Below are 12529 nucleotides of genomic sequence, written 5' to 3' on the forward strand. Positions count from 1 at the left end.
CGTGCTAACCAAGATACTTTTGTTTGTGCACACGGAGTGCTTTTGGGGATGGGAGTTTTCTGATCCCCTTTTCTTAGCTCTTACTGGGATGCTGAAAAGTGGTCCTTTGGATCCCAGCTATTGTATGGTCACATTTGGATTCCAATGTAAAAATATTGTTACTGGATTAGGTAGGTTGGAGTGGGTAGCCTAGAGGATATCTTTGGGTTCTCTCCAAGCTTATCATTGGCTCCCAGTACGTTTCTGAGCACAATTCAAAGCCCTATACTGCCTTGGCGCAGTATACCTGAAGGAGCGTCTCCACCCCCATCTTTTAGCCTGGACACTGAGGTCCAGCTCCGAGCGCCTTCTGGCAGTTCCCTGAGAAGTGGGGTTACAGGGAACCAGGCAGAGGGCCTTCTTGGTGGTGGTGCCCGCCGTGTGGAATGCCCTACCCTTAGATGTCAAGGAAATAAACAACTACAGTACCTGACTTTTAGAAGAGATCTGAAGCAGCCCTGTTTAGGGAAGTTTTTAATGTTTTTATGTATTTATCATGTTTTTAATATTCTATTGGGTGCCACCCAGAGTGGATGGGGAAACCAAGCCAGATGGGTGGGGTATAAATAATAAATTATTACATTTTTATTTTTATTTTTATTATTATATTTGCATTTGCAAGATGGGATTCTGTAGAGACTTCTAATGTGGTCCAGCCATGTCAACCAATGATTCAATCAAAGTTGAGTAACAAGTACAGGTCACTGGTAATCACAGAAGCTACTAAATGGAGATGCTTCCAGAAGGTGACCTCAAGTAGGCAGGCCTCCCCCCATTGTCTCCTGGCTGAAGGGGATTTCATTGGTGAGTGTGGGTATTAATATTGTTACATGTTGGGAAAATTTCAGGGACAGCACTAACTGGGTTTTGCTTTCCTTTGAAAGAGAAATCGCTAGAGATTTAGGGCATTTTTAAGTATTTGGCTGATTTATAAATAAGGCCAGGCAATAGGTGCACTCTTACCAGATAGCAGACCTACTGCCTCACAACAGATTAGAAATCCAAGGTGAGGTGCCTGCTCTGGACATCTAATTTGCATGTCCATTGATAAGGTTGGTGTGCATGAGATACAGGGCCTTCTTGCCAGTGGCCCCATGCTTATGGAACTCCTTTCCAAATGACTTGTGTTTGGTCCTCCCTTATATATTGGCTTTTAAGAGCACCTCGAAAGCCTTTACTCTTGCCTTTCCTAAAGAGTGTTAGTGCCTTATGTGATTCACAGCAGTTTTCTCTTGGCAATTGTACACTTATCCAATCTACCTAATGTAATTTGTATCTTCCGTTCTATGAATGTTGGTTTGTGAGGGCGTGGCTCCGCAGAAGGCTTATAAACACATTTTATAAATAATAAATAAATACGTTAAAAGAGTGAATGTAATGGCTGCAGGCAGAGATATTGGGGGGGGGGGAGGGAAAATGCCTAGCATGCTATACTCCTTGTGGGAAGGGGCTTAGATGCTCAACTAATAATCGAGTTGATATGAGGGTATATTAGTACAGTATGTAGAAAGTGTCAGTGAGCATGTAGATCACTTCACCTAAGAGATGGTTTAGCATAAAATATTGATCTCTGATGTTTTCTGATCTGCAGAGCTTTGCCAAAATGGCTCATATCCTAGTTCTTCCAGACTTTCCCTTAGGATAGCCAATTCACTGACAGTCTTCACATTCAGAGACTTATACTGATATTGCATCCCTGACCCTGTTAAATGGGCCACTATAATGATGCCCCTGTTGCTTTTTCTCAGATACCACAGTTGCCCTGCAGTGATTTTCATCAACCACAGATGGACAGGCTAGTGCAGCCATTTTGATATAGTGCAAACCTTACAGGAAATTTCAACTATGTGTCCACAGCACAAAACAATGAATTCTTGGAAAAGAAACCCCATACCCTTCAACTGTTGTGTATGGAGATAATTGCAGCCTGGATTGATTGTGGTCTAATGGGAAAATACAGTATTTGGGATCAATAGGAACATAGTGAAATTATATGTTAACCGCACTAGTCAGACTTAAAAACAAAAACAAAACAACCTTTGAAACAATAACTGGAAAATAGTTAAGGAGACTGTACCAACTGCAAATGATCACCATAAGAACATAAGGAGAGCTCTGTTGGATAAAGCCGAAACTTCATTTAGTCCAGCATCCTGTTGTCATAGTGCCTGATGGCATGACTATGCCCTGGGTTTTATTTATTTCTATATTGGACTTTCAACCTCTTCCCTCCTAAAGGTGGGTAATGGTAAACTAATTAATCTACCCTACCCGTCAACATTGGAGATGCGGGTGGCGCTGTGGTCTAAACCACAGAGCCTCTTGGGCTTGCCGGTCAGAAGCTCGGCGGTTCGAATCCCCGCGACAGGGTAAGCTCCTGTTGTTCGGTCCCTGCTCCTGCCAACCTAGCAGTTCGAAAGCACGTCAAAGTGCAAGTAGATAAATAGGTACCACTCCGGCGGGAAGGTAAACACCATTTCCGTGTGCTGCTATGGTTTGCCAGAAGCGGCTTTGTCATACTGGCCACATGACCTGGAAGCTGTACGCCGGCTCCCTCGGCCAGTAAAGTGAGATGAGCGCTACAACCCTTTTCCTTTATCCGTCAACATTGGAAGTCAGTTTGCTATGATATACGTAAAAAAAGAAGCGTATCCCCGCAGCAGCAAAATAAACCACCTGCAGCTGAACAGAAAACACTGGATGAAAATGTGAATTAATCTCAAAATGGATTGAGGCACGTTTGCACAGTCCTACTCTCTGCGCACCCTCGCAGACTTGATTTGGTGCGAAGGTGATGTATTTATCCAGTGTCTATCTTAAAGGTCATCGTAGAACATGGAGGTGATGAGATAATCTCTCAGGGATTCTGTTTATAGCAGAATGAAGCTATACGGATTTTTAAAAAACAATTATTCAAAATCTTTGTGTTCCTTGAGGGCTGGCTGCTTGGTGGAAAGCCATCCATCCTGTTTATGGCAACAAAATAAAGGTTAATTGCATTTATTCAAATGTGTGTACAATTTTAGCAGACTTAGAAATCTGCACTTCAGTTAGGAGAATTTGTTTGCAGGGTCTGTGCTGCCACCAGAACTGTTTTACATGTTTCATATTTTTTAATGGGAATTGTATAAATAACAAAATAAATAAATAAAGTAATGGAAGTCCTGCCTCACTAACTTTTAAGAATTCTTTGAGAGTTTGAACAAACAAACAAAGATGATTCAGTATACAAAGGTTATATGTGCATGCAACAACAAACTATGGTCTACAACAGGCATCCCCAAACTTGGCCCTCCAGATGTTTTGGACTACAGTTAGCATCATCCCTGACCACTGGTCCTCTTAGCTAGGGATCATGGGGAGTTGTAGGCCAAAACATCTGGAGGGCCGCAGTTTGGGGGTGCCTGGTCTACAAGAACCACGGTGAGCCACAAGGCTGTGGGCTCCCCTTTCCTTCTCTTCATCTCAAACAGCTGGGAGGAAGACTTCAGAAGGTTTGCTTTCAGTTTTTAGCAAACTGGCTTCTTATTTTGTCTGAATTAGGTAATGAGGTTTAGCTATGCTAACTATGGCCATTGTTTGAAGTTGGCTGGCTTTGAAATTGGACATAGTTAGTGTTAAATCACAATTTAACTTGTTTAATGGGAACACAGCTATTGCTTATTTATTTATTTAATCTATTTATATGCTGTTTAATGACTGAAGTTTCTGGGCAGTGTGCACCAAATTTAAAAGCAAACAATGGTTAAGATTTTGAATTTTAAGAATGCTTGCATGCAAATTAAATCACGTAAGTCTCTGGAATAAATTTAGCAGTCATATGATTAGAGAACAGGTCCTCTTTAGGATTAGTCAGTGGTTTAATTCCCCCCCCAAACCAGAAGCATTCCTATTGGGGATTGTGGGAAATGAGGTTCCAAAAGGTTTAAAGAAAGTATTTATGTACGCCACCACTGCAGCAAGAGTTGTGATTGCACAGAACTGGAAAAGGGAATGTTTACCAACCAAAAAAGATTGGTTGACCAAATTAATGGAGTACGTGGAGATGGACAAGTTGACTGGGCAGATAAGAGATCAAACAAAACAAAATTTTAAAAAGATTAGAAAATATTCAAACAATATTTGAAAGACTATTATGGGGAAATTGAAATTTTGACTGATTTAGAATTACTTCTGTAAAATATATATATATACTGAAATATAGTGGAAAAACAGGAAAAGTTTTAACACTCATAGATGTGTTAAGAGAGGCATTCAAATAAGTAAAACTGAGGACCCAAGTAAGAAGGGCAGGACAGTCAAGTATAAAAGGAATACGAATGAATCAAGCGATTAAGCACAATTTTTTGTTTTTGTTTTCTTTAATATTATTTAGAAATACATGTTTAGCCATAGGAGAGCTGAGATGAATGTAAATTAAAAGAAACCAATACTGTAAAGATGATTTGAAGAAGAAAAAAAGTCAGTGGTTTAACCAAAGGGGGGAGGGGAAGAGGGTAGAAATGAACAGACACTTTCCCCTGTGCAATAAAGGTTACTAATAGGCTTCCCCAGTATCTATATAGGTCTGGTGCTGATTCTTTTGTGCCCCGCTTGTAAAATTAGAGAGGTATCACTCTGGCTGCAGCAGCAAACAGAAAATCTTAGAATCTGAAATGTCCCTTTGATCTTGCGTTCCTAAGGCTTCCAGGAATGTTAAAAATATGGCGTTAAGACAGATTTAGAGATGGCTTGTGAAAAGGGAGAGATGCTACCTGTAATTAAAGAGTATAGATTTAATAATTGAAGATTCATTACCTTAATCCCCCAGACTTTGATTATACTACACTTTATTTACTGGTTTTTGGTTAAGTCATTGATTTCTTTAGAGGTCTCAATAAATTTTAGTAGGTAAGCAGACCCGGGTCTGACATTACTCATTTGGCATAACATGGGACTTTCCTCGCTGTGTTATTCTGAAGGAAGGCATACATAGTACCCATATATATATATATATATATATATATATATATATATATATATATATATATGATTTAAAATGAGATTATATTAGGGGGGGGGAATGAATACTTTCTCTCCATTTCAAACATCTCAGGTTAGTTAATTTAAGATTGTGCAGATTTCCAAGCAGGGTCAATTGATAACAGAATTGATCTTCACCGTAAATTATAACATACAGATGTATTTTTTTAAAAAAAAATACTAGAAGCATTAGCAAGGAGAGGGGGAGGGGAAATCTTGATCTAAATCAATACTTTAATTTAGCTGTGACCCTGAGTATAGTTATATGCCAGTTCATAATTTTCTAATGATTAGAGTTCTGTTCCTCAGCATTCTAGTAGTTTATTCCCTTCTCCCCTGAGGTTTCCCTGTATCGAGTTGTTACTTTATAGCTAGGTTACATTTGGGATCCATTCTAATTTGTTCTCAGTGCACACAGATGGAACTAAAAGATCCATTGCTCACTTGGGTGTGTGTGTGTCTCCTTCCCTTATGCTCATGGCATGACGGTAAGGCATAGCTTTGACCTGAGTGCTATCAGTGGCATGGCCCTCCCCTCCCCATGGCATTTCCCATTCTAATTCAGTTATAGGCCCCTGTGACGTGCAACTGGTTTGGTTTTTGTGGTTCCAGGTGACCAGCTACTGTACCACACGGTACATGTGGATGCATCATCATTCCTTGTGTAATAGCGAAGACAGGAGCAGGGCCGTCTCAAGCAGGTCGGGCGCCCTGGCGCTGAGGCACGGAGATCGCTCCGGCGCCCCCGCCCTCGCAGCACGGCTTCCGTGCCGCTTTGCCGTGCAGCGCCCCCCTGCCGGCCTGGTGCCACTGGGACTATACCTAGAGCCGGGCCTGGACAGGAGGTCAGTGCCAATGACCATTTATCCAATGACAGCTAAATATGACAGCAGTATCAACATTCTCAGGGGGATCCAGAGAATCGAAGGGGGGAAAGGTTTTACAAATCCTAAGGGGAACACAGTGAGAGGACCATCATGCTTATTCTTTCCCAGATACCCACAACATCCTCCTCCCTCGCCACCGTCTTGGTGTGTGCATGCCTCTGTGGCACTTTTATGTCTTTAAAAAGCCCTCTGACTATATCAGGGGCGCAGGCTTGCCCCCTACATTGAGGGGGCACGGTCATGTGACGTGTCATGTGGTCACGCGTCTGCTGTCAAGATGCTGTCAGCAACTCCCGACCGGTTGCCCAGGAAGAAGAAGAAGAAATTTATTATTTATTAATAATTTCCCCAGCCACTCTTGGTGGCTCCCAACAGAATATTAAAAACACAATAAAACATAAAACGTCAAAAATTTCCCTAAACAAAGACATATAAAGACAAGGAAAAGTTTCTTGCTGTCCTTTTTTATTTGAGTCTTTACGGAGAGAGGCTATAGAACCCAGCCTCTTGGATAACGGCGTTGTCCCAAGTGAATATCCACCCCCCTCTTTCCTACTTCTTTGTTCATCATTATCATGTCCTCTACAGGTGCTGCTCTGTCTTGGAGCTCTTTGCTCTCCTACTTTTAAGGCTCGCCAGGTTCTGGGAGATGGAGAGCCTGGAATACTTTCTGATGACAAAGTGTCAACCAGCTGTTCTGGCTCTCCCACAATTCCCCAACTTTTCACCTCATCTGCCTCTGAGCTGTGACCACCCTCAAACCCCTGTTGCAAATCTATATTGTCTTCCTCTTCTTTCTCTCTGGAAGTGTCAGGATGGGGAGGCAGTCTCCACCATTTGGCAGTGGAATTTGCTGTCAAGGAGTGTGGTGGAGTCTCCTTCTTTGGAGGTCTTTAAGCAGAGCATATATCAAGAATGCTTTGATGGTGTTTCCTGCTTGGCAGGGGGTTGGACTGGATGGCCCTTGTGGTCTCTTCCAACTCTATGATTCCTCCTCTGCCCAGTCCCTGACATTTGTCCATCCCAGCCTTAGCCCGAGAGCCAGACTACAACTGGGACAAGTAAGCAAAGAATGCCTGTGTTTGTCCCAGCCGCTGCCTGGCTCCTGGGCAGTGTCTGGGACACGTGGAGGGTCCCTGGTGACAGCAGGGGGTGGCAGCCCTCTCAATATTTGGGGGGGGGCACTGCCCCCTGCCAAAAATATTGGGGGAGCTGAAACCCCCTCCACCCCATATACCCCATATACATATGTAAAGGTTTTTTATGACTATATGCTTGGAAGTGATACTTACTCACCTCAGGAATATTTACCAACCTACTCTGTATTTCCAATACAAATTTGTAAGTTAAGTCAGTGTCCTGTAAATGGAGGACACGTAAAAATCCACTAAATCAAATGGCAGATTTTGCTTGCTTGTATAAATTTGCTGCAGCTGCGACCATGTTTTAATATCAGCGCAGTTGAATAAGTTCATGTCCTTATAGGAGTGACACAGATTAATTCTGCTCCCTGTGAAGGAACGGTCTCTCTTGCCTTGCTACAGCTGTGAGCTGTTCCATGCTCTTGTGAGAAATGTGAGATTAAACCCTGTCACGACTGTAGTAGTTTTAATTAATTCAACCTCCAAACGAATAATTTCCTGGTACCATTTCCCCCTCTCTGGTCTGCAGATTAATTAGTTAATGTCAAATTAATTAGTTAATGCAACTGCTGATGAAGAGCTCTCTCTCCAGCTGATGTGGGTGACCATTGAACTCATCCTTGCAAAAGCTAGGGAGGTGAGAGGTCAAATCCCTAGCATGGAGGAAATGTACCAGATCTCTGTGCCGTTGGAGGTATTGTGAATAATGTGATGTTGTTTTTCTTAAAATCCTGCAGTTCTTGGTGAAGCAACCCATAACAGCAGTCAACCAACAGGGATGAGGCTGAAACACAACTGCTTTTCAAAATTCATGCACCTCTGAATTTTTCAATGCCAACCAAAAAATGTGTGCAGACATTAGGAGAAAATGTGCATACAAACAGTGGATGTCATTGAAAATAACACACAAAATGCATTATATATTTTTTTGGGGGGAAACTATTTTTAAAAAAGTATCTTAGGCACAACTGTTTTCAAAAAATGTGTGTATTAGCCGAAATGCGCATGAGAATGAATATAGATTTTTGTGTATTCTCTCTCTCTCTCTCGCTCTGAATGCAAACTGATACAGAAATCAGTTGAATTGCAGATTGGAAAAAGTCCGCCATTCTTTTCCTTGCCTGGGCAGTGATGGAGTACAAAAGCCTCAGGCATTTGCATTTACCCACGTAGTCCCAGTAAACAGATACTTTCCACCACTTCCTGTTATCTCATAGAATCATAGAGTTGGAAGAGACCACAACGGCCATCCAGTCCAACCCCCTGCCAAGCAGGAAACACCCTGGAAAAACAGTTTCTGGTCTAAAGGTGCAGCAAAAGGAGTTGGCAAGAATCCTGAATGGGTTAATGCTTCCCCATGTTAACCCCCCCCCTATCTGCAAGTGAAAATTGCACACTAAGGAGAACTGTTTTTTAGTACAGCTCATTTCTTGCTGAGCTACTTTACTGTTTGCAGGGAGTTTTCATGTAGGCCAATTTTTATTTATTTATTTAATAAAACAATAACAACACCCCCATATATAACACTCCCCCTGCAATCTGAAGTGGATCAGTCCATTCTGCTGCCACCGATCTCTACCATACTTTGCTGCCCAGGCGCTGAGAACAAACCTCTTAACTCTGTGCTGGATCCATACAATACCATATTCAGCCTTGTAGCAATATGATTAGGCATCGGCGTGGGCAAGGGGGTGGCAGCTGCCCCCTAAAAAAATACAAAAATACTTAACTAACTGACCAGTCCCATCACAGATAGCACAGTTCTGCCTCCCACTAACATAAACCCTGGGTATGCTCATGTGATTGGGATTGTATTGCATTAAAACTAATCAAGACATTTTCAGCGTAACCCAGGTCAGAAGGGACCAACATAGCAACTCTTTGAAAAACAGATGGGAGCAATTTGTGGTGGTCTGTTGTATTTCTGTGTACTCTTCTATTTATTTGTTTAAATATGTAGCTGGCACGATTGTGGCCTCTAAGATAGACTTGGAACTGTTTTAATAATGCACCTTAAAGTGTGTTTGGAAGAGTGGGGTATGCAGGAAAAATGTTTTCCCTACTCCCACAAATAATGTATCCAATTAGCAAATTAATGCCATTAGCTGAATTCTGGAGTAGTCAAATTAGTTCTTGACTATGGTGTAAAGATAAATTACGGTTGCCATCCACAAGCTTGTTCAGCACCTGTGTTTTATTCAGAAATGTGACTTAAACTGGATATATTATACATCTTCAAAAGTGCCTTTCACAGCGTGGTTATTGACTCCCAACTGGGAAGATGCAAAGTATATTTCACATTTTTAATGAGGCGTTTCCAATGACATTTCATTACTAGTTTCAAAAGTGATAAAACTTGGCATTGTGTTATCTGTCAAGATTCTCCTTAAATCGGTTTTCAGCAGGGGGAGGGAGAGAGGGAAGAGGAGAAGACACGTTTAGCTTTTCACGAATGTATTCAGAAAGAGGGAAGCCAAAGCTTTTTATGTGACTGACTTAATGTGAAGTAAATGGAAATTGTTTAATACAAGCTACCAACTCTTTGGCAGCCAGGCATCAGATTTGGAATGGATAATAGCTTAACTTGACAAAAGAAGAAATGATTTCTCAGAAAAAACAGAGCGTGTCTACAGTGTAATTAGACACATAGCAAGTCTACAGCATAATATTCAAAAGCTAATATTTCTCTGACATGCCGCATTTTTAATTTATGAGGTTCTATTTTTACATAATGGATGACGATGCATAAACATACAAAGGTCAGGAAAAATGGCCTCCTTGGAGGCATTTTTCGTGAAAGGGAAGAGTGATTGAATTCACAGGGTTACTTTTAATTCAAGGTGGGATTCAAGGCCTCCCCCCCTTTTCTTGGAGGCAAATAATATTTTAACATTTGAAAAGCATGAATCGGGAGGTGTTCAGCCTTCTCATCCAGAACTGCTATGCATCTCTGCCTAGCCTTAGGAAATGCTACAGGATCCCACCCACTGACCATTCAGAAGTTATCCCTGTTATGAGAGGCCCTCAGAACTGTACTGGGAAAATTGATCAGGCATTTGAGGAACGGGTTAGGGAGCTGGGTATGTTTAGCCTGGAGAAGAGAAGGTCAAGGGGTGATATATAGCCATGTTCAAATATATAAAAGGATGTCATATAGAGGAGGGAGTAAGGTTGTTTTCTGCTGCTCCAGAGAAGCGGACACGGAGCAATGGATTCAAACTACAAGAAAGAAGATTCCACCTAAACATTAGGAAGAACTTCCTGATAGTAAGAGCTGTTCGGCAGTGGAATTTGCTACCAAGGAGTGTGGTGGAGTGTCCTTCTTTGGAGGTCTTTAAGCGGAGGCTTGACAGGCATATGTTAAGAATGCTTTGGTGGTGTTTCCTGCTTGGCAGGGGGTTGGACTGGATGGCCCTTGTGGTCTCTTCCAACTCTATGATTCTATGATTCTGTAAGAAACCGGTGCTAATATTCCTTGGAAGGCAAACCTAATTTCAGATTACTGTTGTTGTTTTTCCACCTCATTCCTGAGAATGTTTGCCTAAGGTTCCTATGAAAGCATCATTCTCACACAGCATTATTAGAGAAATCTCACTCTGTCAAAAAATACCTGTTGTGTGAATGCTCCCATCAGAGCCAGCTAGCATGGCCAATGGGAATTACCATCCAAGAACATCGGAGGGACCACACTTTCCCACCCTCGTTCTATAGAACACGGCAAGTTGTTTCCAGATCTGAATGTATCCATGGGACTTGGGAGCAGGTTCTCAGGTTGGCAGCAATCAAGGTTGGAGACTATGCAGAGCTAACAGAGTTCCCTAGTTATTGAGTCTTCATCCCAAAATCGGTAGTCTGAACTTCTGTTTGGTTTTAAATTTTGTATTCTAATGTTTTAATTCTGCATTTCGATATTTCAATTGTGTACAAGTACAAACTCCCATGGGATCTCCTTGACGATGGGTGGTTTAAAAATCATACAAGTAGAAAACTTGTATAAATAAATAGTTTCCTCAAATGTGAAGGCACTGTATGTAAACTGAATTTGAAATTTCTAAAGCTGAAAGACAGGATATAATTCTTTTCAACACATGAATAAGTAAGGCTATCCAAGCACCTGAGCAGGCATAATGCACTCTTAAGTTTACAGTCCTCTGCTGCTAATGCTACGCAGTTAGTAATTTTGTAGACCTCAGCCATTGTTGACAAGGTAGTCAGTCCTTTTTGCAGTCAGGTCACCCCTTTCCAGCGCCTGTAAAAGCTTGCAAGCTGATTCACTGAAAACTGTGGAGCTTGCCTTATTCTGCATATGTTGAAAATGCAGATGTTTCTCTGTTGTCTGCAGTCTCTGTTGTGAATTAATGTGCCATGTCCACTCTTTGAATGCTCTCTAGTTTCTCATTTTCAGGGCCTCAGCATTTGAGGCTGACCCGCTATACCTTAATAAAAATATCCATTCATTTCTATTTATTATCAGTGCGTGCCTAGAGACAGCCTGATTCAGAGGAACTTGACATCTGGCTTGGAGTGGAAAGCTCATTTGTTTTCTCTAGTTTTCAACTGTTACTGGGTTCTGCAGTCTGTATTATTAAATTACAATTATTGCACTGTGTTTTGGCATGATAAAGTGCTCGGCGAGTAGAGATACTGAATATGAAATGTATTTTCTGTGCTGAGGCTGCCATGGACTGGTAGCTCTTTTTTAGTGACCAAACAATGGGTGTGCTGTTATTGAGCTCTCTCCCCCCAGACTTTTGGGCAACATGCACCAAGGAATTAAATACCTTTTTCTTTCAAGAACCTGCCTCGACTTGGTATATATTTTGTTGTATAGCATCTATTGGACTCAGAGTTAAGAACCAGAATAAAAGGACATACATGCTGAGCCATATGCTGAGAGCTCTCCATATTTTTTTAATCTATAAATGATGCTTATTCCTTTTTATAACCCAAAAACAGAGGTAAGCAGTGTTCTGGGCACATAAGTGTACTGGGATTTTGCTGCTATGTTAATTTTTCCTCCAGCCTATAGGAACATGGCCACACACCCTTTTCTTATGGTGAGTGGTCTTCAAACCCTGAAACGACTTGAGTCCAGAATACTTTAAGGGCCATCTGCTCCAAATGAGCTTGGAGGCCCTGTCTTCTGAATGGCTGAATTTGGCCATGGGAAAGTAGCTTGGATATTGACATTAGGGGCAGTTCTGTTACCATAATGCTGAATGGCACAGGATTATAGACATATAGCGATCGTTGCATAATCACGCTTCGTTAGGAACCAACTGCAGCACTTGGTACCTGCACCATTGCCATTTCATCAGCAAAACAACTGGATTAACTGGATTTCGCTCCTGTGCAGTTAGGAGAGTATGAAAGTTATGAGTTCTGTGTTCAGCCTGAAGATCAAACGCTGCTGTGTATTAATCAGGTTTCTGACATTTT

At 41.6% G+C, this 12529-nt stretch overlaps 1 protein-coding gene across 11 annotated transcripts in view; it reads left to right on the plus strand.

The window, feature by feature from the left end:
• Nucleotides 1–12529, plus strand: part of FHIT (fragile histidine triad diadenosine triphosphatase) — a 1052598-nt gene that overhangs the window by 177216 nt on the left and 862853 nt on the right. The window lies entirely within an intron of this gene.

Source organism: Zootoca vivipara, chromosome 2 (genome assembly GCF_965207765.1).
Source record: "Zootoca vivipara chromosome 2, rZooViv2.hap1.1, whole genome shotgun sequence".
Classification (NCBI taxonomy): Eukaryota; Metazoa; Chordata; class Lepidosauria; order Squamata; family Lacertidae; genus Zootoca; species Zootoca vivipara.